Below are 5000 nucleotides of genomic sequence, written 5' to 3'. Positions count from 1 at the left end.
GGACTTTTGTGCAATGAGCAATGCGTGTGTGATACAACAATCACTGATCTTTTTGTCAGCCTGTCAAACTCTTTGGACTTTTAAACCCCTGTTAGCACTGAAGTGCCTTGAGGCACATGTGTCACTGTTGACGACGCTGCAAATCTTGATATCAATCCCAAACCGAGTCAAAACTAAACAAATGTGTATTGGGTGGAGAGCAGTGTTTTGTTTGGACGAGCAATATGTAGCTGTATTGACAAGTATGGCAAGTACCTATAGCCGTTGTAACAAAAGCAAAAGGGGGAAAGGGAACCCTATTTTGGGGGCGTACCAAAAGCTTACAGCACCTGGTATTCCCAGGCAGTCTCCCATCCAAGTACTAACCAGGCCCAACCCAGCTTAGCTTCCGAGATCTGACGAGATCGGGCGTGCTCAGGGTAGTATGGCCGTAAGCCAAGAAATTGCCCTCAAAATCAGATTTTTAAATGTGACAAGCTGGTTGACAGGACCTTTCTGCAATGAGCAATGCGTGTGTGATACAATAATCACTGATCTTTTTGTCAGCCTGTCCAACTCTTTGGACTTTTAAACCTCTGTTAGCACTGAAGTGCCTTGAGGCACATGTGTCACTGTTGGCGACACTGCAAATCTTGCTATCAATCCCAAACCGAGTCAAAACTAAACAAATGTGTATTGGGTGGAGAGCAGCGTTTTGTTTGGACGAGCAATATGTAGCTGTATTGACAAGTATGGCAAGTACCTATAGCCGTTGTAACAAAAGCAAAAGGGGGAAAGGGCACCCTATTCTGGGGGCGTACCAAAAGCTTACGGCACCTGGTATTCCCAGGCAGTCTCCCATTCAAGTACTAACCAGGCCTGACCCAGCTTAGCTTCCGAGATCTGACGAGATCGGGCGTGCTCAGGGTATTATGGCCGTAAGCCAAGAAATTGACCTCAAATTCAGATTTTTAAATGTGACAAGCTGGTTGACAGGACCTTTCTGCAATGAGCAATGCATGTGTGATACAACAATCACTGATGTTTTTGTCAGCCTGTCTAACTCTTTGGACTTTTAAACCTCTGTTAGCACTGAAGTGCCTTGAGGCACATGTGTCACTGTTGGCGACACTGCAAATCTTGCTATCAATTCCAAACCGAGTCAAAACTAAACAAATGTGTATTGGGTGGAGAGCAGCGTTTTGTTTGGACGAGCAATATGTAGCTGCATTGACAAGTATGGCAAGTACCTATAGCCGTTGTGACAAAAGCAAAAGGGGGAAATGGCGCCCTTTTCTGGGATCGTTCCAAAAGCTTACAGCACCTGGTATTCCCAGGCAGTCTCCCATCCAAGTACTAAACAGGCCCGACCCGGCTTAGCTTCCGAGATCTGACGAGATCGGGCGTGCTCAGGGTAGTATGGCCGTAAGCCAAGAAACTGCCCTCAAAATCAGATTTTTGAATGTGACAAGCTGGTTGACAGGACTTTTGTGCAATGAGCAATGCGTGTGTGATACAACAATCACTGATCTTTTTGTCAGCCTGTCAAACTCTTTGGACTTTTAAACCTCTGTTAGCACTGAAGTGCCTTGAGGCACATGTGTCACTGTTGGCGACGCTGCAAATCTTGCTATCAATCCCAAACCGAGTCAAAACTAAACAAATGTGTATTGGGTGGAGAGCAGTGTTTTGTTTGGACGAGCAATATGTAGCTGTATTGACAAGTATGGCAAGTACCTATAGCCGTTGTAACAAAAGCAAAAGGGGGAAAGGGCACCCTTTTCTGGGGGCGTACCAAAAGCTTACGGCACCTGGTATTCCCAGGCAGTCTCCCATCCAAGTACTAACCAGGCCCGACCCAGCTTAGCTTCCGAGATCTGACGAGATCGGGCGTGCTCAGGGTAGTATGGCCGTAAGCCAAGAAATTGCCCTCAAAATCAGATTTTTAAATGTGACAAGCTGGTTGACAGGACCTTTCTGCAATGAGCAATGCGTGTGTGATACAATAATCACTGATCTTTTTGTCAGCCTGTCCAACTTTTTGGACTTTTAAACCTCTGTTAGCACTGAAGTGCCTTGAGGCACATGTGTCACTGTTGGCGACGCTGCAAATCTTGCTATCAATCCCAAACCGAGTCAAAACTAAACAAATGTGTATTGGGTGGAGAGCAGTGTTTTGTTTGGACGAGCAATATGTAGCTGTATTGACAAGTATGGCAAGTACCTATAGCCGTTGTAACAAAAGCAAAAGGGGGAAAGGGCACCCTATTCTGGGGGCGTACCAAAAGCTTGCGGCACCTGGTATTCCCAGGCAGTCTCCCATTCAAGTACTAACCAGGCCCGACCCAGCTTAGCTTCCGAGATCTGACGAGATCGGGCGTGCTCAGGGTAGTATGGCCGTAAGACAAGAAATTGCCCTCAAAATCTGATTTTTAAATGTGACAAGCTGGTTGACAGGACCTTTCTGCAATGAGCAATGCGTGTGTGATACAATAATCACTGATCTTTTTGTCAGCCTGTCCAACTTTTTGGACTTTTAAACCTCTGTTAGCACTGAAGTGCCTTGAGGCACATGTGTCACTGTTGGCGACACTGCAAATCTTGCTATCAATCCCAAACCGAGTCAAAACTAAACAAATGTGTATTGGGTGGAGAGCAGTGTTTTGTTTGGACGAGCAATATGTAGCTGTATTGACAAGTATGGCAAGTACCTATAGCCGTTGTAACAAAAGCAAAAGGGGGAAAGGGCACCCTATTCTGGGGGCGTACCAAAAGCTTACGGCACCTGGTATTCCCAGGCAGTATCCCATTCAAGTACTAACCAGGCCCGACCCAGCTTAGCTTCCGAGATCTGACGAGATCGGGCGTGCTCAGGGTAGTATGGCCGTAAGCCAAGAAATTGCCCTCAAAATCAGATTTTTAAATGTGACAAGCTGGTTGACAGGACCTTTCTGCAATGAGCAATGCGTGTGTGATACAACAATCACTGATCTTTTTGTCAGCCTGTCCAACTTTTTGGACTTTTAAACCTCTGTTAGCACTGAAGTGCCTTGAGGCACATGTGTCACTGTTGGCGACACTGCAAATCTTCCTATCAATCCCAAACCGAGTCAAAACTAAACAATGTGTATTGGGTGGAGAGCAGCGGGTTTTTTTTGGACGAGCAATATGTAGCTGTATTGACAAGTATGGCAAGTACCTATAGCCGTTGTGACAAAAGCAAAACAGGAAAAGGACACCATATGCTGGGAGCGTACCAAAAGCTTACGGCACCTGGTATTCCCAGGCAGTCTCCCATCCAAGTAGTAACCAGGCCCGACCCAGCTTAGCTTCCGAGAGCTTACGAGATTGGGCGTGCTCAGGGTGGTATGGCCGTAAGCCAAGAAATTGACCTCAAAATCAGATTTTTAAATGTGACAAGCTGGTTGACAGGACTTTTGTGCAATGAGCAATGCGTGTGTGATACAACAATCACTGATCTTTTTGTTAGCCTGTCAAACTCTTTGGACTTTTAAACCTCTTTTAGCACTGAAGTGCCTTGAGGCACATGTATCACTGTTGGCGACGCTGCAAATCTTGCTATCAATCCCAAACCGAGTCAAAACTAAACAAATGTGTATTGGGTGGAGAGCAGCGTTTTGTTTGGACGAGCAATATGTAGCTGTATTGACAAGTATGGCAAGTACCTATAGCCGTTGTGACAAAAGCAAAAGGGGGAAAGGGCGCCCTTTTCTGGGATCGTTCCAAAAGCTTACAGCACCTGGTTTTCCCAGGCAGTCTCCCATCCAAGTACTAACTAGGTCCGACCCGGCTTAGCTTCCGAGATCTGACGAGATCGGGCGTGCTCAGGGTAGTATGGCCGTAAGCCAAGAAATTGCCCTCAAAATCAGATTTTTAAATGTGACAAGCTGGTTGACAGGACTTTTGTGCAATGAGCAATGCGTGTGTGATACAACAATCACTGATATTTTTGTCAGCCTGTCCAACTCTTTGGACTTTTAAACCTCTGTTAGCACTGAAGTGCCTTGAGGCACATGTGTCACTGTTGGCGACATTGCAAGTCTTGCTATCAATCTCAAACCGTGTCAAAACTAAACAAATGTGTATTGGGTGGAGAGCAGCGTTTTGTTTGGACGAGCAATATGTAGCTGTATTGACAAGTATGGCAAGTACCTATAGCCGTTGTAACAAAAGCAAAAGGGGGAAAGGGCACCCTATTCTGGGGGCGTACCAAAAGCTTACAGCACCTGGATTCCCAGGCAGTCTCCCATCCAAGTACTAACCAGGCCCGACCCAGCTTAGCTTCAGAGCTCCGACGAAATCGGACGTGCTCAGGGTAGTATGGCCGTAAGCCAAGAAATTGACCTCAAAATCAGATTTTTAAATGTGACAAGCTGGTTGACAGGACCTTTCTGCAATGAGCAATGCGTGTGTGATACAACAATCACTGATGTTTTTGTCAGCCTGTCTAACTCTTTGGACTTTTAAACCTCTGTTAGCACTGAAGTGCCTTGAGGCACATGTGTCACTGTTGGCGACGCTGCAAATCTTGCTATCAATTCCAAACCGAGTCAAAACTAAACAAATGTGTATTGGGTGGAGAGCAGCGTTTTGTTTGGACGAGCAATATGTAGCTGCATTGACAAGTATGGCAAGTACCTATAGCCGTTGTGACAAAAGCAAAAGGGGGAAAGGGCGCCCTTTTCTGGGATCGTTCCAAAAGCTTACAGCACCTGGTATTCCCAGGCAGTCTCCCATCCAAGTACTAACCAGGCCCGACCCGGCTTAGCTTCCGAGATCTGACGAGATCGGGCGTGCTCAGGGTAGTATGGCCGTAAGCCAAGAAACTGCCCTCAAAATCAGATTTTTGAATGTGACAAGCTGGTTGACAGGACTTTTGTGCAATGAGCAATGCGTGTGTGATACAACAATCACTGATCTTTTTGTCAGCCTGTCAAACTCTTTGGACTTTTAAACCTTTGTTAGCACTGAAGTGCCTTGAGGCACATGTGTCACTGTTG

At 46.1% G+C, this 5000-nt stretch overlaps 8 non-coding genes and 2 pseudogenes across 8 annotated transcripts; all 10 read right to left on the bottom strand.

Annotated features, from left to right (window-relative positions):
* Window positions 1–317: 317 nt before the first annotated feature.
* On the bottom strand, window positions 318–436 carry LOC133637162 (5S ribosomal RNA). Its single transcript, XR_009822952.1, has one exon. It is a non-coding gene; the product is annotated as a 5S ribosomal RNA (ribosomal RNA).
* Window positions 437–804: 368 nt separating this feature from the next.
* LOC133637148 (5S ribosomal RNA) lies at window positions 805–923 on the bottom strand. Its single transcript, XR_009822939.1, has one exon. It is a non-coding gene; the product is annotated as a 5S ribosomal RNA (ribosomal RNA).
* A 368-nt stretch (window positions 924–1291) lies between these two features.
* Window positions 1292–1410, bottom strand: LOC133636954 (5S ribosomal RNA). Its single transcript, XR_009822750.1, has one exon. It is a non-coding gene; the product is annotated as a 5S ribosomal RNA (ribosomal RNA).
* Window positions 1411–1778: 368 nt separating this feature from the next.
* LOC133637612 (5S ribosomal RNA) lies at window positions 1779–1897 on the bottom strand. Its single transcript, XR_009823238.1, has one exon. It is a non-coding gene; the product is annotated as a 5S ribosomal RNA (ribosomal RNA).
* A 368-nt stretch (window positions 1898–2265) lies between these two features.
* On the bottom strand, window positions 2266–2384 carry LOC133637282 (5S ribosomal RNA). Its single transcript, XR_009823070.1, has one exon. It is a non-coding gene; the product is annotated as a 5S ribosomal RNA (ribosomal RNA).
* A 368-nt stretch (window positions 2385–2752) lies between these two features.
* LOC133636908 (5S ribosomal RNA) lies at window positions 2753–2871 on the bottom strand. Its single transcript, XR_009822708.1, has one exon. It is a non-coding gene; the product is annotated as a 5S ribosomal RNA (ribosomal RNA).
* A 369-nt stretch (window positions 2872–3240) lies between these two features.
* Window positions 3241–3359, bottom strand: LOC133637412 (5S ribosomal RNA; annotated as a pseudogene).
* A 368-nt stretch (window positions 3360–3727) lies between these two features.
* On the bottom strand, window positions 3728–3846 carry LOC133637274 (5S ribosomal RNA). The gene has a single exon (XR_009823062.1). It is a non-coding gene; the product is annotated as a 5S ribosomal RNA (ribosomal RNA).
* Window positions 3847–4214: 368 nt separating this feature from the next.
* LOC133637472 (5S ribosomal RNA) lies at window positions 4215–4332 on the bottom strand (annotated as a pseudogene).
* A 368-nt stretch (window positions 4333–4700) lies between these two features.
* LOC133636449 (5S ribosomal RNA) lies at window positions 4701–4819 on the bottom strand. The gene has a single exon (XR_009822262.1). It is a non-coding gene; the product is annotated as a 5S ribosomal RNA (ribosomal RNA).
* Window positions 4820–5000: the final 181 nt, after the last annotated feature.

This window comes from Entelurus aequoreus, linkage group LG20 (assembly GCF_033978785.1).
Source record: "Entelurus aequoreus isolate RoL-2023_Sb linkage group LG20, RoL_Eaeq_v1.1, whole genome shotgun sequence".
NCBI classification, from domain to species: domain Eukaryota; kingdom Metazoa; phylum Chordata; class Actinopteri; order Syngnathiformes; family Syngnathidae; genus Entelurus; species Entelurus aequoreus.
Note: the sequence above shows the minus strand (reverse complement) of the source record. Positions and strands in the feature narration are given on the sequence as shown.